This window comes from Artibeus jamaicensis, unplaced genomic scaffold, assembly GCF_021234435.1.
Source record: "Artibeus jamaicensis isolate MK-2021 breed Jamaican fruit bat unplaced genomic scaffold, CSHL_Jam_final contig_332, whole genome shotgun sequence".
Classification (NCBI taxonomy): Eukaryota; Metazoa; Chordata; class Mammalia; order Chiroptera; family Phyllostomidae; genus Artibeus; species Artibeus jamaicensis.
In genome coordinates this window covers 38,486,673-38,510,014 of record NW_026521788.1, presented here as the reverse complement: position 1 = coordinate 38,510,014, position 23,342 = coordinate 38,486,673, and positions in this window count along the sequence as shown.

Genomic DNA, 23,342 nt, shown 5'->3' with positions numbered 1-23,342 from the left:
ATTGTCTCCATCTTCCCCCATCCCAGTTTAATAACACCATTTATTGAAGAGACTGTCTTTAACCCCATTCTGTATTCTTACTTCCTTTGTCATTGATTAATTGACCATATAGGCATGGGTTTATTTCTAGATTCCCTTTTTTTCCAATGGTCTATGTACCTGTTTTCATGCCAGTACCATCCTGCTATGATTAGTATAGGCTTGTAGTATAGTTTGATACCAGGTAGTGTGATACCTCCAACACTGCATTTTTTTCAGTGTTGCTGTGGCTATTCATGGTCTTCTGTGGATCTATATAAATTTTAGAATTATTTGTTCTACTTCTGTGAAAAGGGCCATTGGTGTTTTGATAGGAAAGGCATTGAATATAGAGGCTTCTTTGGAAATTATGGATGCTTTAATGATGTTAATACTTCTTATCCATGAGCATAGTAGATTATTCCATTTATGTGTATCTTTTTCACTATCATTCTTCAGTGCCTCATAGTTTTTCAAGTACAGACCTCCTCAATTGATCCTTAGATATTTGTATTTTATCTACTGTTGATTATCTCTAATGTATTTTTCTTTTGAGTTATTGTATTCATTTCTGACTTTTTGTTTTTAATTTTCATTTCTGTTTTTTATCTCTTTGTTGAAGTTCTCACTGAGTTGATCTATTCTTCTCCTAATTTTATTGAACAGCCTTTCATGCAGTGTTTTGAACTCTGCATCTGGGAGATTGCTTATCTCCATTTTGTTTAGCTCTTTTTTTGGAGTGTTACTGTGCTCTTTCTTTTGGGACATGTTTGTTTGTCTAGTCACTTTTTGTTTCTCCCTGTGTTGGTTTCTATGTATTAGGTAGATTTGTTACATCTTCCAGTCTTTTTTTTTTAAAGATTTTATTTATTTATCTTTAGAGGGGAAGGGAAGGAGAGAGGGAGAGAAACATCAATGTATGGTTGCCTTTTGTGCATCCCCTGCTGGGAACTGGCCTGCAGGGAACTGGTCTGCAACCCAGGCATGTGCCATGAGTGGGAGTTGAACCGCGATTGTCTGGTTTGCAGGCCCACGCTCAATCCACTGAGCTACACCAGCCAGGGGTACATCTTCCAGTCTTGACAGAATGTTCTTTTGTAGTAGGTGTTCTGTGGGGCCCAGTGGTGCAGTCACTCTAGTCACCTGAGCTGATTTGCTTTAGATGTGACCTTGTGTGAGTTGTATGTGCCCTTTTCTTATAGTTGAATCTTGATTGTTGTCACAACATCAGTGGGTGAGTTTGACCCTCAGGTTGATTGTCTGTGTGGACTAGCCTTGACTACAGCAAATGATCTGTTCTTTAGGGGCTGAGCCCACCAAGCAGGATTCACGTTAATGGGGCTTTGATGACTCTCAAGTCTACCCTTTTGGTGTATCATTTATGGAGCTGATTAGCTGGTGATCTGGTGTTGTATGAAGCCAGCCACTGGGTGTGTTTGTTCTGGTGCCTCTTGGGAGGGGCTCTGGTTTATGCTAAGGTCATCCACTGTCTGTGTCTAGACCATTGTCACCTGGAAGGAGCTGCAGGTAATCTGAAATGGTTACTGCCTATGATGGGCTTGGTGGTACCTGGGAGAGACTGAGCTGTGAACCAAGGCCACCTACCACTAGTTGCAGGTTTTAGGCTGCTTAGCAAGAGGAACAGGGCATGCCATGATCTGACTCTGCTTGTTTGGAGTTTGTTAAATTTTTAGAGCTTTTAGGAAAGTCTTTAATGTGATCTGGGGCAGGCCACTTATGTGGAAAGGTTGCTGGAATAAGTTTGGGCCTGGCCTGAGAGGTGGATGGCACTGGTCTAAGGAAATCACCAGGTCAGTGCAAATGGTGTTGGCCAGGTTAATGACCAATTCTGAAAGGCACAGGCATTCAGATTTGATTCATTCTTGTGCCTTTCAGCTGTGTGGTGGGGTGGGGAGCCTCAACAAAGGAACAGTAGTACCGGCTAACCCTTATGTTCCCAGAGTGAGCTGCCGTGATGCTTGCCCCTCCTGTCCTCACTCTGAAGCTAGTCAGTTCAGCTCCTTCCCATGTGTCTCTGGTGCTTTTTCAGCTGCCACCCCAGTGCTATAGCTAAGAGTTAGTCCATGAGTGAAGAACTCTGTTCACAGGGCCTTAAATAGAATTGCCTGGGACTCTATAAGCCTTTTGTCTCATTCCACCACAATCCCCACTGGTTTTCACAACAAATATTGTGAGGACTTCTCTTCCTGTCACTGAAGCACTCATCTGGGAAGCCTAGGGTGCAGCTGAGATCCCTTACTCCTCAGGAGGAACTTCTACTACTGAGATCTCCCTCATCTTTGTTAACTACCACACATTGGTAATTGACCTGCCATTCTGAGTCTCCCCACCTCCTATGTGCATCAACACGACTTCTTCTTTATAGCCTTAATTATAGAAATTCTGTTCAGCTAGTCTTCAAGTGGTTCTCAATGATGATTATTCAGTAATTTAGTTGTGATTTTGATTTGCTCATAGGAGGAGGCAAGCACAGCATTTAACTCCTCTGCCATCTTGACTAGAAGTCCTATATGACAATTTTAAAAACAAAAAACTCTAGAGACAATTAGAGAGACTACAAGACAAAGGAAATCTTAGGTGATAAAACTGTTTTGTGTCCTGATTGTGGTACTTTAGAACTGCCCTGGCAGACTTCCACCAAGATGGAGGCATAGGTGGAGATACCATGCTTTCTCACACAACCAAGTTTAGAGACAACAAAATATTAGCAACAGAAAACACAACCAGAATACAGAAAACTGAACTTTTCAGAAGTCTGATAACAACAAATTCTTCAGCCTGACCAGTAAGAGGGGTGAAACTAGCAGCTGGCGAAGCGGGGTTGCACAGGAAAACTTGGTCAGACGAACTCAGGTGCGGATCCCAGGCATGGGGTTGCAAAGGGCTGACCTAGTGAGCGACCTAGTAAGTGTAACCCAGTGAGTGACTGGCGGATCCTGCGAGGGTGAAGGGCAGCAGGTTGATTGTGCTGGCACATTCCTGCCCAGATAGACCAGGGAGGAAGAGGGCAATGAGACAGGACCGAGCGGGTCCCAGCGACGGGAAGCAGCTGAGACGGCCGCCATTTCCCGGCTCTGACCCTGCCCCCCCACATACAGAGTCACAAACCAGCGACCCCACCCTGGAGGCCCCACCCCGCCCCTAAGGCTCTGCTCCTCATACTTAATAGGCACGAACAGACCAAAAATGGCTCAAGAAGATCTCAAAGCCCCAGAGCCCATAAATCTAAGTGACAAAGAAATAGCAAAACTTTCAGATGCACAGTTCAAAACACTGGTGATCAGGATCCTCAGAGAACTGGTTGATTTTAGTCACAAATTAGAGGAACATATGAAGGCTAAACTAATTGAAATGAATGGAATTGCACAGGAAACCAATAGTAATGGAAAGGAAACTAGGACTCAAATCAATGGAGTGGACCAGAAGGTGGATAAAATGACCAAACAGAAAAATATGAAGAAACAAGAATTCAAAAAAATGAGGAGAGGCTTAGGAACCTCCAGGACATCTTTAAACGCTCCAACATCCGAATTATAGGGGTACCAGAAGGGGAAGAGGAACAGTGACGAGTGGAAAACTTATTTGAACAAATAATTAAGAAGAATTTCCCCAATCTGGCAAAGGCAATAGACTTCCAGGAAATCCAGGAAGCTCAGAGAGTCCCAAAGAAGTTGGACCCAAGAAGAAACACACCAAGGCACATCATCACTATATTAGCCAAGATTAAAATGAAGGAGAAAATCCTAGAAGCAGCAAGAGCTAAGGGGACAGTCACCTACAAAGGAGTTCCCATCAGATTGTCAAGTGGATTTCTCAAAAGAGACCTTACAGGCAAGAAGGTGCTGGAAAGAGGTATTCCAAGTCATGAAATCCAAACACCTACAACCAAGATTGCTCTATCCAGCAAAACTTTCATTTAGAATGGAAGGGCAGATACAGTGCTTCTCAGATCAGATCAAATTCAAGGAGTTCATCATCACCAAGCCCTTATTATATGAAATGTTAAAGGGACTTCTCTAAGAAAAAGAAGTTAAAAAAACATGAACAGTGAAAGGACAGCAAACTCATAGTTATTAACAACCACATCTAAAACAAAAGCAAACTAAAAGGACAGCTAGATCAGGAGCAGAACCATAGAAATGAAGATCTCATGGAGGGTTAGCAACAGGGGAGTGGGAGGAGAAGGGGGGAGAAGGTACAGAAAATAAGTAGCATAGACAGTAGGTAGAAAAAGATAGGGGAGGGCAAGAATAGTATGGGAAATACAGAATCCAAAGAACTTGAGACACATGGTCATAAACTAAAGGGGGGGAATGGTAGGGGTGGGGGGTGCAGGGTGGAGGGGAATGAAGGGGGGAACTAGAACAACTGTAATGGCATAATAAATAAAATAAAAATTTTAAAAAAAAGAACTGCCCTGGCTGTTGTGCCTCAGTAGATTGAGTGCCAGCCTGTGAACCAAAGGGTCACAGATTTGATTCCCAGTCAGGGCACATGCCTGTGTTGAGGGCCAGGTCCCCAGTTGGGGTGTGTGAGAGGCAAGTACACATTGATCTTTCTCTCCTTTTCTTTCTCTCTTCCTTCCCCTCTTCCTAAAAATAAATATATTTTTTATACAAAGAACTTACATGACTCCACTCTAAGAAGACAACCAACCCAATTAAAAAACGGGAAAAGGACTTGAACAGACACTTCTCCAAAGAGGACATACAGAATATCCAGAGACACATGAAGAGATGCTCAATATCGTTAGCTATCAGAGAGATGCAAATTAAAACCACAATGAGATACCACTTTACACCAGTCAGGATGGCTATCATAAACACAGCAACAAACAACAAATGTTGGAGAGGTTGTGGGGAAAAGGGGTCCTTAGTTCACTGTTGGTGGGATTGCAGACTGGTATAACCATTATGGAAAACAGTATGGAATTTTCTCAGAAAAATAAAAATTGACCTACCTTTTGACCCAACAATTCCACTGCTAGGATTATATCCTAAAAATCCTAAAACATCAATATCAAAGAATCTATGCACCACAATGTTCATAGCAGCACAATTTACAATAGCCAAGAGCTGGAAGCAACCTAGGTGTCCATCAGTAAATGAATGGGTCAAAAAATTGTGGTACATATACACAATGGAATTCTATGAAGCAGAGAGAAAGGAGGAGCTACTATCCTTTGCAACAACATGGATGGAACTGGAAAGCATTATGCTGAGTGAAATAGGCCAGGTGTTGAAAGACAAATACCATATGATCTCACCTTTAACAGGAAGCTAAACAACAAAACAAACAAGCAAGCAGAAAAAAAAAAAAAACAAAGACACTGAAATAGAGAACAAGGGGACAGTGACCAGAGGGGAGAGGGAAGGGAATTTAAGGGGAAAAAGGGGGAGGAATTTGGAAGAACAAATAGGAAGGGCACAGGGACGAGAACTAAGGGGGGTGGAAATGGGAGGGAGGTGGGGAGCACGGGGTGGGGGAGGCTGGAATGGGAGAAATAGACAAAAAAACTGTTCTTGAAAAATAACTAAATAAATTTTTTTAAAAAGAAAGAAAAATAAATAAATAAACATAAATATATTTTTAAATCTTAAAAAAAACTTGTAGAACTGTACACCACCCCCAAAATAAACTTTACTATATGTGAACTAAAACATAAAGAAAATTATTTCAATTCTATTTTTAAAAAGTTAATTATGTGCCTTATGATATGATACAACACAAATTCATAGAAAAAAATTATGAAGAAAAAATTAACATATGTACCTACCATATGATCTAACAATTTCACTTACAGGTATTTTCTCAAGAGAGATGAGCATCTATGTCCACATAATTTGAACAACTCAATGTACCTCAAGAGCATTCCCCTTACACAAAACATTCACAATAAAAATTATGATATATCTATACAAGGGAATATTACTCAACCATGAAAAATGATTACACAACAGCATAAATTAATCTCAAGGTAATGTGCTTAGTAAAAAAAAATGGCGAAAAACAGGAATGCATATGGTATGATTCCATTTGTATAAAATCTGAAAAAATACTCTGGAAGGAGGGAAGCATCAGTTACAAATGGGTACAGGGCATTTCTACTGGTAATGAGTATGTTCACTCTCTTAATTATGGTGATGATTTTATGATGAATGTTAACATAAGTGATGAATACGTATGTTAACATTCATCATAATGTATACCAATTTCATACCTCAATCAGCTGTTTAAATTTAAACATAAAAGGAAGGATAAATGTGTAACTGATGGAATTGAGATATGAAATGGCATGTAAAATATGGGGAGTTCTGGCCAAGATGGAAGTGTAGGTAGAAACCCTTTGCTTCCTCCCACAACCAAAAGAAGGATAACAACCAATCTAAAAATAGTAGACAACTGGAAGTGCCATAAAATCAAACTGCATGGAACTCTGACAACCAAGGAGTTAAAGAAACATTCACCAAGACTGGTAGGTGGAGGGGAGAGGATGCTTGGCAAAGCTAAAGACTGCATGGGTGAGGCGAGGCTGGCTGAGAGGACTCCCAGGGAAAGGCAGCAGACTAGGAAGGCAAGGCAGGGCTGTCTGAATGGGAAACTAAAGACTCAAAGCTAACAGTAGACTACTGCAGGAATAGCCATGGCAGGAGAAACTCCCAGTGTCATAGGAGAGAGTTCATTGGAAAGTGGGTCCAGAGCAGAGCAAGTCAGTCAAATTGTTCCCTCTCTTGACACTTCCCCCACAGAGAGCACCACAGTACAGCCAAGAGGATTGCCCCATCCTTGCGAGTACCTAAGGGTCTTTCTTCCCCCTTACAATATAACGGGTGCACCAATACAAAGAAATATGGCCCAAATGAAAGAACAGATCAAAACTCCAGAAAAAAGGGCTAAGTGATGAGGAGCTAGCAAACCTATCTGATGTAGAGTTCAAAACACTGGTAATCAGGGTGCTCACAGAACTGATTGAGCTTGGTTGCAAAATGAAGGAACAAAACAAATGAAGGCTACCCAAATGAAATAAAGCAAAATATACAGGGAACTAATCATGAAGGGAAGGAAACCAGGACTCAAATCAATGATTTGAAACAAAAGGAAGATATAAACATCCAACCAGAACAAAACGAAGAAACAAGATTTTTTTTTAAATGAGGTGAGGCTCAGTAACCTCTAAGATCATTTTAAACACCCTAACATCAGAATCATAGGGGTGCCAGAAGGAGAACAAGAGCAAGAAGTTGAAAACTTATTTGAAAAAATAATGAAGGAAAACCTCCCCAATCTGACAAAGGAAAGTGACTTCCAGGAAGCCCAGAGAGTCCCAAAGGAATATGACCCAAAAGTGAACACACCAAAGCATATCATCATTAAGATGCCCAAGATTAAAAATAAAGAGAGAATCTTAAAAGCAGCAAGAGGAAAGGACAGAGTTGCCTACAAAGGAGTTCCCTTTAGACTATCAGCTGATTTCTCAAAAGGAACCTTGCAAGCAAGAAGGGGCTGGAAAGAAGTATTCAAAGGCATAAAAGGCAAGGACCTACATCCAAGATTGCTTTATTCAGCAAAGCTATCATTTAGAATGAAAGGGCAGATAAAGTGTTTCCCAGATAAGGTAAAAGGTAAAGGAGTTCATCATTATCAAGCTTTTATTACATAAAATGTTAAACAGACTTATCTAAGAAATAGAAGATGAAAAACTATGAACAGTAAAATGACAACAAACTCACAACCATCAACTAAATCTTTTTTAAAAAGCCATGAAAATAAAAACTAAGCAAACAACTACAACAGGAACACAATCAGAGAAAGGAATATCACATGGAGGGTTTTCAGTTGGGAGGGGGTAGGGGAGAGGAAAGAATGGAGGCGAAAGGTACAGGGAAAAACTGGTAGGCATAAAATAGACAGGGAGAGGTAAAGATTGGTATAGGAAACAGAGAAATCAAACAATTTATATGTACAATCCATGGACATGAACTAAAGAGGGGGAATGCTGGAGGGTTGGGAGCATGCAGGAAAGAGGGGGTATAAGTTAAAAACTGGGAAAACTGTAATACCATAATGAATAAAATATACTTAAAAAAAGAAAACTCCTGAATTGTTTTCAAAAAATAAAATAAAATGTGAAGAGAAGAATGATATGCATAATAATAGCCACCCCAAAGATGTCTATGTCTTAGTCCCTGGAACCAATGAATAAGTAAATAATATGGCTGCAGTATAATTTTTAAAATATATTGATCTTTTCCTTGGTTTCTGGCACTGAACTTTTAAAATTTTTGGAATTTCCTGAGTGATAATAGTAGATTTTATTATTCATAATATGCCTCTCTCAACCTTACTTTACACAATGAATTTTGGAGGGCCCCCAGACAGTTTGAAGGATGATATTGGTTACCGGAAGAACCAATGTGATTAGAGGATTAAAACTCTTTATTATTTTTTTTTTTTTGGTGGAGGCGGGAGCTGGAGATTCAGTTCAATTACTTGTGATCAAATATTTTAATCAAGCATAACTACTTAATGAAACCTCTATAAAAACCCCTAAACCAAGATGTTCAGAGAGATTCCAAATTGGTGAACACATCAACAGGCTGAGAAACTGGCACATTCCAAATCCATGGGGACAAAGACCCAGGACCTTTTTAGACCCCACCCTATCTACTTCTGTAACTGGATATTCATCAGCATCCATTGTAATAAACTGTAATAGTATGCTGTGTTCCATGAGTTGTTCTAGCAATTATCAACTTACAGGTGGGTGACAAACCCAAAATTTGTAGCCAAGTTGTAGGGACATTGGGGTAACCTGAGGCCCTGATAGTTTTGACTGCCATCTGAAATGAGGACAGTCTTGTGGGACTCAACCCTCAAACACTGGGGTCTAATGCTAACTCCAGATTGTTGGTGTGAGAATTGAATTGAATTGTGAAACACTCAGTTTGTGTCTGGGAATTAGAGATCTGGTGTAGATATTAGAGAATTGGAGAACTGATTGGTATTGGAAAAGACACCAATGGGCATCAGAAGTGTCAGGAAAAAAAAACATCATGATGGCAAAAGCAGATTAAGGTTTCAAATGGAATTAATTTGCTAATGAACTGACTTTAAAATAAAAAGAGTATCCTGGATTACCCAGGTAGGTCCAATGTAATCTGAAGGCTCCTTAAATGGGAATAAGGAGACAGAAAGGAGGTCAGAGTAAGGCCATGTGAGAAGCCCTCAATCCACTATTGCTAGCAGTAGAGATGGAGGAAGAAGTTGACAGGCCAAGGAAGGCAGGCAGTTTCTAAAAGGAACAAGAAAACAGATTCTTTACTAGAGCCTCCAAGAAGAACACAGACCTTCAGAGACCTCAATTTTAACCCAGTGAAACCTATTTAGGACTTCTGACCTCTAGGACTGTAATATTTGTCACATTTTAAGCCATTCAGCTTTTCATAATGTTACCATAGCCATAGGAAAATAATACAGGAAGCAGAGTTATTAATTCTCATCTTCTATGCAATGAAGTATTCCATATGTCATTATTAGCCCTGTAATAGTCAGAAAGCTAATATTGGGTTGGCCAAAAAGTCTGTTTGCTTTTTCCTGTAAAAGTAAAAGTTGCATTTTTAATTTTCATCAATAACTTCATTGATTTGGATATTTTGAGAATATAGACTATCTCCCACATGGTACAATGTTAATTGTTCTCATTTAATGTCTTGATTTGATCAGTATCAACTTCAACTGGTCTACCTGACCATGGAACATTATCCAATGAGAAATCTCTGGCACAAAACTTTGCAAACCACTTTTGACATATTCAATCAGTCACACCACCTTCTCCATACACTGCCCAAATCTTTTTTTTTCCTTTCAGCAGCATTTTTACCTTTCTTGAAATAATAAAATGTAATATGCCAAAAATATTTAGTATTTTCTTCTGTCTCTAATGGAAGCCATTTTCAATATTAAAATGGCTACACAAAAATTCACCAATTTTGATAAGTTTATTAAATGTATGCTGATATGACAGCTATCACAAGACAATCTATCAAAATTGTTTTGAATGAAGTTAAAGACAACTAAGCTCTACTAGAGCTATCTTACAGGAATAAAAGCAAATGGACATTTGGCCCAACCCAATACAATTTGTTGAAGCTAATAATGAAATGTTCAGCCTCCTGTAGCTGTGAAGGTCAAGAGGCAAATTAGGGCCCAGTTGAAGCAGATCCATCAGTTTTTCCCATCACCAAAACTCAGTTTCTCTCTCATTAGCTCCTCGCTATTGGCCTCTGACCAATCATCGCAGGTGGGATCTCTCCATATAGTGGCCCAGAGAGACCCTCCAAGAGCAAAGGTTCCATTCTCCTCCTAGAGGTAATCCCAGAGAAAAAGAGAGCAGTTTTAGTAGTGAAAATTCTGGGAAGAATGCTTAATGGCCTTGATTGGGAATCATGCCCAGTAGTCAGACAGCTATGATAGCTACAGAGATGGAGTGCACTGACTGACCAGGTAGAATCTTGCTATTGCTCATCATAGGAAAGAAGAGAAGAATCCTCAAAAGAAAGAAGGGCGGGAAGTATGGGAACAGAACAAAACTGGCTGCCATGGTCCATTAACTCGACTGAAGTTGAAAAATGCAGAATCAAGGCATAATTACATAGTGTAAATTTATAAAAGTATTATATAATAGAAGAACTGAAAATAATTATGGAAAAACTATAAAACTTTGGGAGAATGAAAGGGGGAAGGAGAGGCATATATGTAAAGCAATTTCTTATTTACCATTGTAAGTGGTCAAGAAATTTCTACAGATGATGATAAACCAAGGACTAAAACTATATATACATTCTATTTAGAGTTATAGAGATCCTCCCCAGAAGTACTAAAAATTGAAATTTTAAAAGAAGTTGCCTCTGGAGAGTGAGAACAGGACTGGGGAAAGGTGAGGCTGGAAATTGTTTTCTTTCACCATAAACCCTTCTCTTTTATTTTATTTGTTTCTATTGAAGTTCATTATGTTGATAAAAAGACATACTGGGAAAAAAAGGTAGAGACTTCCGCCAAGATGGACACATAGGTGGATGTGCCGTGCCTTCTCACACAACCAAGATTAGAGAAAACTAAATATTAGCAACAGAAAACACAGCCAGAACACGGAAAATTGAACTTTTTGGAAGTCCATTAACAACAAATTCTTCAGCCTGACCGGTAAGGGGCGAAACCAGCGGCTGGTGAAGCGGGGTTGCACAGGACTCGGTCAGATGGACTCAGGCGCGCGGAATCCAGGTGCAGGGTTGGACCTAGTGAGCAATCGAGCGAGCAACCAGGCGAGCGACCTCGGGGGAGACAGCAGGGGAGTGGGGCTGCGTGTTGACTGTGGTCGGCATTTGTGCACGGGTGGACAGGCAAGGGAGTGGGCGGTTGGACCGGGCCCGGTGGGTCCCCACAGCAAGCGGCAATGGAGGGCGCCGCCATTTCCCTGCTCTGACCCCACCTCCACATACAGAGTCATAACCCAGCGACTCTGAGTGGCCCGGCCCAGGTGAACCACCTAAGGCGCTGCTCCTCACCCAGCTGTGAGAAACAGCAGAGGGGGTCACCATTTCCCAGCTCTGACCATGCCCCCACGTACAGCATCACAACCCAGCCACCTGGGAGTCCAAGGCGCCGCTTCTCACACTTAAAGGGTGCAAACAGACCAAAAATAGCGCAAGAAGATCTCAAAGCCCCAGAGCCTATAGATCTAAGCTATGAAGAAATAGCAAAACTCTCAGATGCACAGTTTAAAACACTGGTGATCAGGATCCTCACAGAACTGGTTGATTATAGCCACAAATTAGACAAATATATGAAGGCAAAACTAATTGAAATGAATGGAATTGCACAGGACACCAATAGCAATGAAAAGGAAACTGGGACTCAAATCAATGGAGTGGACCAGAAGGAAGCAAATAATGGCCAAACAGAAAAGAGTGAAGAAGCAAGAATTCAAAAAAATGAGGAGAGGCTTAGGAACCTCCAGGACATCTTTAAACGCTCCAACATCTGAATTATAGGGGTACCAGAAGGGGGAAAGGAACAGCCACCAGTGGAAAACTTATTTGAACAAATAATAAAGGAGAATTTCCCCAATCTGGCAAAGGCAATAGACTTCCAGGAAATCCAGGAAGCTCAGAGAGTCCCAAAGAAGTTGGACCCAAGAAGAAACACACCAAGGCACATCATAATTACATTAGCCAAAATTAAAATGAAGGAGAGAATCCTAGAAGCAGCAAGAGCTAAGGGGACAGTCACCTACAAAGGAGTCCCCATCAGACTGTCAAGTGGATTTCTCAAAAGAGACCTTACAGGCAAGAAGGGGCTGGAAAGAGGTATTCCAAGTCATGAAATCCAAAGATCTAAAACCAAGATTGCTCTATCCAGCAAAACTTTCATTTAGAATGGAAGGACAGATAAAGTGCTTCTCAGATAAGATCAAATTCAAGGAGTTCATCATCACCAAGCCCTTATTATATGAAATGTTAAAGGGACTTATCTAAGAAAAAGAAGTTAAAGAAACATGAACAGTGAAAGGACAACAAACTCACAGTTATTAACAACCACACCTAAAATGAAAGCAAACTAAAAGGACAGCTAGATCAGGAGTGGAAACATAGAAATGAAGATCTCAAGGAGGGTTAGCAACAGGGGAGTGGGAGGAGAAGAAGGGGGGAGAAGGTACAGAAAATAAGTAGCATAGACAGTAGATAGAAAATAGAAGAGGGGGCAAGAATAGCATGGGAAATATAGAATCTAAAGGACTTGAGACACATGGTCATAAACTAAAGGGGGGGTAATGGTGGGGATGGGGGGTAGGGTGGAGGGGAATGAAAGGGGGAATAGAACAAATGTAACAGCATAATCAATAAAAAATTTTAAAAAAGACATACTGTGATAGTAAAGATTTTAAAATATTTTGATGAATGGCTGAAATTTTGAAAGGGATATGATCAATATCTAGTTTTGTGACTCCATTTGGGATAATATCATAGGGTGAGGAGGAAAAATATATATAATTTGGAATGACCTTTACTAATATTTGAGTATGCTTTTTAAAAAATAAATGACCTTATTTCTTACCTGCTAGAGTTTGACCTCCAATGTCACAGGTTTCAATAAAAGACAGATGTTCCAAGGACATTTAAAGAATAAAACCTCACCTGCTCTAATTTTAAAAAGCAATTATGGATGGAAGAAGGAATAAATGAATGGACCTCTTCAAGACAGAGTAAGTTGCCTTAGTTCTCACCAGAAGACCTGACTCCTCCCCTTTATCTGTTTTCTAGGCACATGGATCTTCTGTCTTCAGTATCAGTTCGAAACACTGACCATACCCTGCTTGTTCCCCAGCTCTGGCCCTGGGAGATGACTAGTGCTACCTGAGGGCAGCTGTCCACAATTCCATTTGCCTTTGCTTCTCTGGGACCTGACCTGGTGCTCAGACCCTTGGCCTAGATCCCCACCTCCATTTGTCCAGAATTTAAGCCTGATTTTCTTTTCCCTGCCTTTGCTATTTACTCACAGGTCACAGCCCCCTGAGGTCAACTGCATCCTTTCTTCCTCACTCTCAGGCTTCCAGACACTCTTGAACACCCATCCCTCCCTGGTAGCTGCTCCTACTCCAGGAAAGCCAATAATCATCCCCAGGCTCTCCTCCAATTCAAGCAACAGCACTAGGACCAAAATGTGGGAGCTACTGAGTCAGAACTTGATTGGCCTGCCCCAACCCGAAGCTGCCAGGCCATGGCCCTAGAATGCTGATACACCACTATCCAGACTTGACACTGACTTCCAGTTGTCCTCCAGGTCCCATCTCACTCACACAGCTCCTGGACAAGGCACTGAGTGGGATTCTCTACCCTCCTCCAGGGCCCGGGTTGCTTACTTACATGGAAGCTAGGAACATAAATGAGGCAAGAGCCATAAATAACCATAGTAGACCCTATCATTGTAATCTTTGGTCACCACTCCAAAGGCAAGTTGCCATCTCCCTCTCTCTCCCTCTGTCCTGTTCTGGGACTCATCTCCTTCCAGCTCTTCCCCCATGGCTGATTCACTGTACCCTTGGGAGCCCATTCCAGAGCAAATAAACCCTCCACCACTTCCCTCTATGCAGAGCTCCCTCTGTCCTGGGGCTCTCTGAGGACACAGGTCTTTTGTTCTCAGTCAGGAGCTTCTCACTAACTGGATCAAGAATGGAGCAGAGCTGGGAGCCTTTTTTCTTTCCTTTGCTCTTCTGCAGCATCATCTGCTCTTTATGGGCCAGGAGAAACTGCCACCCCCAGGTCCCACCTCCAGATCCTCTGCAGCCACTGCCTCCCCTAGTGTGCTCTCCAGCTGAGGATGGAAACAGCCTTTCCTATGGTCTGCTGAGAAGCTCCCAGGCCTCTCTGGTTTCATACCAATTTCCCAAACCAGGAACCTCTTGCTTTGTCTCAACTGTAGTCCTTGTCCTTGAAGGACCCTGCATAACAAACCTCAATCAAAAAGTGGATTTAGCATCTGCCTTATTTGGGATCATTGTGGGAAACAGAATTCATCCCAGATGGTTCAAATGATAAGGCTTTAATGGCAATATTCCATTGAGAAGTGTAGTCAGGGTACAGAGAACAAATAAGAGATGTTTAGGATGTTGAGGACCATGCAGACAGCAACTGTGGGGCACTGTCTACCACTTGAAGGTTAGAGACAAAGCGGCAGTAATAGCACCATTGCAGGAAAAGCTGAAGACCTGCAGGACTACTGGCAGGAGTGGGATCTTGAAGGGACACAACCCTGGGGAAGAAGGGATATATTCACCTCTATCTTCTCTTCTTTTGCCCTCCAGCTGGAGCCTCTCACTGGCTGGATCCAACCTATGACAACAGGAAATCCCTGGAGAAGCAGCCTGAAGAAATCAGGTTCCCCAGACAAATGAGCCAAAGAATAATGCTGGGATGTGGAATGGAGGGTGGGTGGACAAGTGGGAACAAAACAAGCATAGCAGCACAGAATCCAGGGCCATCAAAACAGTTCTTGGAGTTTAACTGGTGATTTACCCCAGTCACACAGAGTCTGTGGCCTGGTGGAGCCCAGACCTCAATCACCATGTCCCCTGCTGCCTGTCACAAGACAAAGTCCATGACTCCAACACTCCCTTCTATGTAGTCTCCTGAAGTGTTTTTGCACTAAAAATAATTTTAAACCATTTTAATTGGGCACATTGCTTTGAGTCTCTTCCTCAACAGGAAATATGCTGGCTTGCAGGCAGGAGGCTTGGCAGCTGGCCTTGCACTCCCTTGACCTCCCCAAACCCAAGCTGAGGTTTTCCACTGCTTGAACTCACACTGGAGTCAAAGGCTGGAATCAACAATAACAGACCTTTCCAAATATTGCTCTTCTGTAACCAATGTTGGGTTAATATTCAGAGAGGACTAGAGGAAAAATCTAATTGAATTCAAGACATAATAAATTGAAACCAACTCCTTCAATTTATTGCAGTGTCCTCTGGCATCTTTTAATTTTGCATCACATTCATTTGGAGCCAATCAAATTAGGGTGCTCATCAAGCAACTGGGGTGGGCAAGGCTGGAACCATGATCTCTGCTCCAGGCATAATGAGATGTGTGCAGTGTAATTTAGGATGTGAGCAGGCACCATATGGGCACAGTGGTTACCACCTCATTTTCAGGAAAATTGACTTGGTGAGGGATGAGTGTGGACTCCAGACCTGACTACTTACTTATAGGGAGGACCTGGCCTTTGACTAAATGGTGACATTTAGTGGCAGACCCACTTTCCTCTTACAGGAAACTTGCTGGTCTAGTCACCAAGATCTACTTATATCCCATCTTATCTCCAAACATCCAGGCCTGGTTAAAAGATCAAAAATGCATGTACTTTGATAAAAGACTGGAGCACACTTCAATCAGCCCTCAGCAGTACTATCTCCAGAGAAAATGAGTCCTGCTGTCACTATGGAACTTCCTCTGCCTCATTCAGAAGTGCTGGAGTCTGTCCGAATAATCTGTCATCTCCAGGACAATGACATGAGTGTGCAGCATGTGGACCCAGGGCAGGTGATTGCCCCATCTTGGGCCGTGGCTTCCTTACCTATGACATACATTCTAATGTTCTTTCTACTTAAACATTCAGCCATTCTGTATGTTATGGATGCTTCTCTGAGGGTACTTTTGGATTTGATTAACATTTAAAAATCAGTGGACTTTGAATAAGGCAAATTGCCCTCCATAATGTGGGTGGGTGAGCTCCATTCAATCAGGTGAAGGCCTAAATAGAAAAGAGATTGACATTCCCTGAGCAAGAAGAAATTCTTCCAGTAGACATTTAGACTTGAACTACACTATCGGCTCTCCTGGGTCTTCAGCTTCCTGACCAGGCCTACCCTTCAGATTTTTTAATCTTGCCAGCCTCCATAATCTTATGAGCCAATTCCTTAAAATAATCTATCAATATCTATCATCTATCTATCTATTTATCCACCTATCCATCTCTATCATCTATCTATCTGTATGTTATCTAACTATCATCTACTTATCTCTACATTTACAGCTATATCAACCTATCTATATATCTTCTCTAGGTCCTGTTTCTCTGGAGAACCTGACTCATACAGAGTGGGATGGAGGGAATAGCTTATTCTCAACTGTGATTTACTTCTAATTTCTGCTATTTGTCACTTTATTTTCAGGCTAGAGAATTTCTCCTATCCCCATTGTGGTCAAGAGTCCCTCTGCTTGCTAAGCCCTTCTTGTGCATCAACTTGTGCATCAGTCAGGTTTCCTTACACAGCCTAGTGCCTGATGCTCTCTCCTGAAGTGGGTGCCCACATCTGGGGCTTGTGTTTGGGCACCATGCATATATGCCTTGGTGATGTAACTCACCTGTACATCCCAGATACAGGTGTAGTATCTGCAAAAGAATGAATATGGAAAACATTTTTACTCTTCTGTCTTCCCAAAATCTTCCAACTCCATCCCTCCTTTGTGTCTTAGCAACTGTCCCCAGAGAGGCATGCTGTGGATGAGAAACCCAGCACCGTGGGCTGTAGATGTGCCCTCGATGCATATTTATGGATTTTACATGGCTTACCATCTGGTAGTACTCAGAGGAGCAATGTTTTTGATGACTGGGCCATTGACATCATCTTGTGTATATTTATGAGTATTTTTCTACTATAATTCCTACATGAACTTCCTTTCTTTTCTCAGAGAAAGGGAATTTTAGGGCTGTCAGCTTGAGGTTGTACTGACATGCCCATCAATTGGGCCTCTGAAGATAAGAGATGGCTGGGACCCAAGATCCCAACTAGCTGCTGAATGTTGCCCTGTGTCTGAGGACCATGAGGCATATCTTCTCTCTCTCTCTCTCTCTCTCTCTCACACACACACACACACACACACACACACACACACATGAATCATTCACTATTTTAACCATTTTATGTGTACAATTTAGTAGCACCGAGTACATTCACGCTGTAGTGCACTATCCATCACTATTTGTTCCCCAATTTTTCATCATCCCAAACAGAAACTCCATAATCATTAAACACTAATTTCCCAACCCTCTCTCCCCCAGTGGACCTCTAATATACTCTCTATCTTTATAATTTTTTTGTATTTTAGATATTTCATGTAAATAGAAATGTATGGCATTTTTCCTTTTTAGCTGGCTTATTTCACTTATCAGAATGTTTTCAAGGTTCATTTGTGATGTAGCATGTATCAAAACTTCATTCTTTTTTATGGCTGAATAAGATTTCATTGTATATACCACATTTTGTCTATCTGTTCATCTGTTGATGGATACTTCAGTTGTTTACATGTTTGGATATTTGTGAACTCTATTGTTCTGCAGTGAACACTGGCATACAAATACAAGTTCAAGTCTCTGATTTTAGTTATGTATACATTCTAGGAGGGAACATTCTGTGTTTGACTTTTTGAGTAACTGTTTTTCATATCCACTGTACCATTTTACAATCACATGAGTAATGTATGAGGACTTCAATTTCTTCACATACTTGTCAGCACTTGTTATTTTCCATTTTTAAAGATTTTGGCCATCCTAATAAGTATGAAACAGTATGGTTGTTTTGATTTATTTGTATTTCCCTAATGACTAAAATGTGGAGCATCTTTTCTCATGCTTATTGGCCATTAGTATATAATTTCTTTAAAGAGATATCTAGACAGGATACCCATGCCCACAAACTTTTTAGAGTGGACACCTAGTCCACTCACCTGGGCTGTTGGAAGAGAAGGTGAACAAGCACAACCTCGCTCGAAAGTAGTTATGCAAAATGCATCAGGAGCTTAGAAATATGTGTTGACCTGGAAAAGAAATATACCTGCAAAAAAGGACTCTTTGTGATTAACTGGGCCTAAGATTCATAATCAGAGTCTAGCAGTCATTGTTTATAGAGGCCTCTGATCCACACTGCATTTCAGGGAAAAGACACAGACTGGGCTGCCAAGTCTTCTACCAGCTGAGTCAATTCTTTTAAGAGAGCTCTTAGGATTGAAGTTTGAATGATAGGACTATGGCATTTTCTATTCAATCAGAGCTGCATAGATATATCTTCATTTGCATCTTTACCAACCAATCAGAGTGCCTCCATTCTGACCAACAGGAACAGTGTTTTGAGGCCATTTAAACTGTGAGGATTTAAAGTCTTCATTTGTATGAGAATGGATCAATATGGAACCCCTGGTAGGACCTCTTCTCTATATAAGGCAGCCTCACCACTGCCTCAAACAGTGAGCACTTGCAGCTTCTATCAAATACAAGCAGTAGCATTAAGGGTTGGAGGTGAGGATGGGTGGGGTGGAGGAAAGTGGTGGTGGGAAAATGGAGACAACTGTATTTGAACAACAATAAAAAAGTTTTTTAATTTTAAATTAAAAAACTGGGTTTCTCTGTACAAAACTGTAACATTGAAGCTGCAGCACCAGAACTGGAGCTATAACACTTGAACTGCCTCCCCCAGCTGTCTCACAGACTAGCTGTATTACAATTCAGGTGTTTTCACTAAATAAAGTCTCCTCCTTTCACCACACCACACAGTGGGGAATCCTGGTGGCATTCCATTGGTGACACTGACCATCAGTTGATGTGTGCATATCCCATTTCCCCTTTGCTTCACTTTTAAGCGGTTCTCCTAAAGGAGTTATCACAACCAGACCCTCCTGACAAGAGAACAGAACTCAGGGGAGCCTGAGAGTCTTCATGAACAGTCTTCTTCACTCAGACATGAAGACTTTTCAAAAATAACTTTTTATGATTATAAATGTAGTGTATGCTTATTTAAGAAAATTTGGGAAATGTGAATAATATAAAGAGAACAAAAAATATAATCCCATTATCACTGGATTATTTATTTACGGGGTTGTTGCATTGTGGTTTTCTTTCCATAAATATGTAAGTATACTCACAAATAGTGGGAAGTTTATGGTTTAACATCCAGATTTTAAAATATGTATTTAACAGATCACAGGCATTCCCAATGCTATTAAAGAGTCTTCAATAGCACCATAGTAGACCATCATACCATGTCATTTAGCCTGTTTTGATTATTGGACATTTGTTTGTTCCCTATATTTCATACAATACAGCACACAGAAGACTATTTTTGTACATAAAGCTCCTACAGGCTGCCTTAAATAGTATACATTTGCCTTCTTTGGCTCCAAGGCCTAGCATGTGCCTATCATCCTGGTAGATGTAGGTGTTTTATGGTTGACCAATGACTGTCATTCACTGATGACTTGCACATAGTCCATTCCTTTTCACTGTTAAGCAACAGAGTACAGGGATCTTGCACACTCACTAAAGGACATATTGACTTCAATGAGGCCAAGGACAGTGACTGTGAAATGTTCAGACACAGCAAGGTAGACTGATACAAAGAGATGGGTCCAGGCACCTGGCCACTAATAGGAGTGTACAGCAACCCACTTTTCATCTGGACCTGCATTTCTTAAATATTTCTAAAAGCCAAATATTTCTAAGCCAAATATCTGCTTGCCCCTGTCTGCATAAGGAAGTTTGCATATTTACACAAGAACACAAGCATTTGTTTATTGGTTTCTGTGTTGATGTATAAAAATGTTGTAGATTTCTGTGTCAACAGTTCTTCCTGAAGAAAAATGGAGAAAGTATGACCAGGTGATAAAGTACTGAGCCCAAGATAGAGAACTTAAGTCCATCATGTCTAAGGAACTCACAGAAGTCAGTGCTCCCCACAGTCCCCCCATGTCTCCCACTCATGATCCTACCCTCCATCCTCTCTCCCTTCTCTCTTTCTGTCTGTTGGTCTCTCTCTCTCTCCTTTCCTTCCTCTCCCTCTCTTTCTCTCCCCCCTCCCTCTTGAGCTTAATTTATATTATATTGTTCCACTTTCTTAAATATGAAAAACAGACCCCATCCCCTTAGACTCCAAAGTTTAGTTTAAATGCTCTGTATGGAGATATTTTGTGCATGCTGTTGCTGAAAACCACTATAGCCTTGATTAGCTGCATTGTAGGGAAGAAGAGATTGCCAGACTGACTCTTCCCAGCCCAGCTCACCTCCAAACTTCAAAGTTCATTTCTCTGTTATTCGCAGTGGATACCAGCATACTGTCCTTTCACGGGGTGTTACACAGGGCCAGGCACTGTGCTGCCTGCCCAGAAAATAAAAGCCCAGTACTTTTACTTGAGGGGGCTATGTCAGATGGAAAGAGAGACACCCTTTCTTCTTCTAAAACTCATAAGTGCCTAACAAAGCCATTGCAAAGAAATCTGGGTATGCAAAAAATGAGACAAGGGAGCCAGGGGAAGTTTTCAGAGAAGTAAGCTTAGAACACGCACAGGGATTCAGTAGGACTCAATCTGGGCAAAGTGTGGCATGTTTAAGAAAATAAGTTGTCTGGTGGACTAGAACATGGTATTGGGGAAGGGTGGCTAGGACGAACATACAATGGAAGGGCCAGCTAAAGGTGAACCATGAATGACCCAAGGACCATGTAAAAGCACTAGGACTCCAACCTGTAGATGGTGAGAACTGCCAAAGGAGACAATCAAGGTCAAATTTGTGACTAGAGTAGAGAAGGAACTACTGGACAATAAGAATGGAGATAGGATACCACAGAGGAAGGTTCTTGCAATAGTCCAGAGAAATAGGAATGAATCAGATGCTGCAAATTAGGCAAACAGGTATTCAGTGATAGGAGAAACTATGATAAAAAATCCAGCAGGAATCCAAGACAAAGGCTCACATTTTGCTTTAGACTTCCACTTCAGGAATGTGTACAACACCCAGGGGGTGATGTCCAATGGAGAGTACTTAAAGTTTGGAAGAAGTGTAATTTGGGAATTGTCAACTTGTAATTGGCTGCTGAAGGCACAGGAAAATAATGCAACTGCTCATTGAAAGTGTGTCAGGAAGGATACAAAAGCTAAGGTGGAACCAAGAAAAACCTAACATTTGAGAGACAAAGAAGCCTGAGAAGGAGCAGCCAGTGTTAGGAGAATGAAGCTGTAGTTGTGTTCTAGAAGCTAACAGAAGATCATAATTCAGGGACATGATGCCAAGAATGAAATGCTGAAAATGTCAAGTAGAAGGAGACCCTGAACCATAGGGACTAGCATGCCATTTATGATTGTATGGAAAGCAAGTTCAGCAGCTGTGGATATCAAAACACCCATCAACTGAGAAGCAAAGAGAAGGTGAGAAGGTGGTTGTCAAGAATGCATAATACTCTCAGAGGAGCTTGGCTTTGAAGGGAAGAGGATAAAAAAGAAGTGTTGAGACTGCCCTGACTGGTGTGGCTCGGTGGGTTGTGTGCCAGCCTGTGAACTGAAAGATCACCATTTCAATTCCTGGTCAGGGCACATACCTGGGTTGTGGGCCAGGTCCCCAGTGGGGAGCATGCAACAGGCAACTAATCAATGTTTCTCTCACACATCATGTCTTTTTCCATCCCTTCCCCCTCTAAAAATAAACAGCATCATTTAAAAAAAAAAGGTTGACAAAGTCATGGGAAGGATTTTTCCCATGTTAGGTTTCCCCGAGTTTAAAGATTTGAATGACAAAGTCTATAGAGAAACAGAGCATGAAGATAACTTTGAGTATGCTAAGCTGGAAGACTAAAGAACTGAGATGATGACTTCCGCCAAGATGGAGACGTAGGTGGAGGAACGACCTCGCCTCTGTGCACAACCAAATCTAAGAACAACTATTTTTAACAGCAGTCACAACCAAGCCATACGAAAAACCGACAATACGGAGTCCAAAGGACAACTAGATACTCAGCTGGACCGGTACGAGGAGCGAGGCCAGCAGCAGAGCAGGTTAGCAAGAAAAAATTCCCGGGGCGGTGCGCGGTGCGCGCAGGCGGCAACCGAGGGCACTGATCGCGAGCGAGCTGGCTGCCGGAGTGCACAGGGAAGAGGCGCGGCGGTCGGTCGCGCGCATTTACGTGCGGAGAAGCCAGTGAGAAGGGAAAACCGCACGGTGCAGCAGGCTCACACAATTAGGATCGGATAAACAAGCCCGAGGCGTGTGAGTGACTGGATGCGCTGGGCTAGCGGAGGGGACTGCCATTGCTCCCTCTCTGACCACGCCCCCACACACAGCGTCACAAACCAGCGACCTGGGTCTCCCCATCCTGGTAAACAACTAAGGCTTCACTCCGCTCACTTAACAGCACGAATAGACCAAAAATGGCTCTAGGACAACTCAGAGCCCCAGAACCGATAGACCTAAGTGATGAAGAAATAGCCAGTCTTTCAGATGCACAGTTCAAAACACTGGTTATCAGGATCCTTACAGAACTGGTGGACTTTAGTCACAAATTAGAGAAACATATGGAAGCTAAACTAATTGAAATGAATGGTGATACAAAGAATACCAATAGTAATGGAAAGAAAATTGGGACTCAAATCAAGGGAGTGGACCAGAAGGAAGAAAAAAATGATCAAACAGAAAGGAATGAAGAAATAAGAATTCAGAAAAATGAGGAGAAGCTTAGGAACCTCCAGGACATCTTTAAACGTTCCAACATTCGAATTATAGGGGTACCAGAAGGGGGAAAGGAACAGCCACCAGTTGAAAACTTATTTGAACAAATAATAAAGGAGAATTTCCCCAAGCTGGCAAAGGAAATAGACTTCCAAGAAATCCAGGAAGCTCAGAGAGTCCCAAAGAATTTGGACCCAAGAAGGAACACACCAAGGCACATCATAATTACATTAGCCAAAGTTAAAATGAAGGAGAGAATCCTAGAG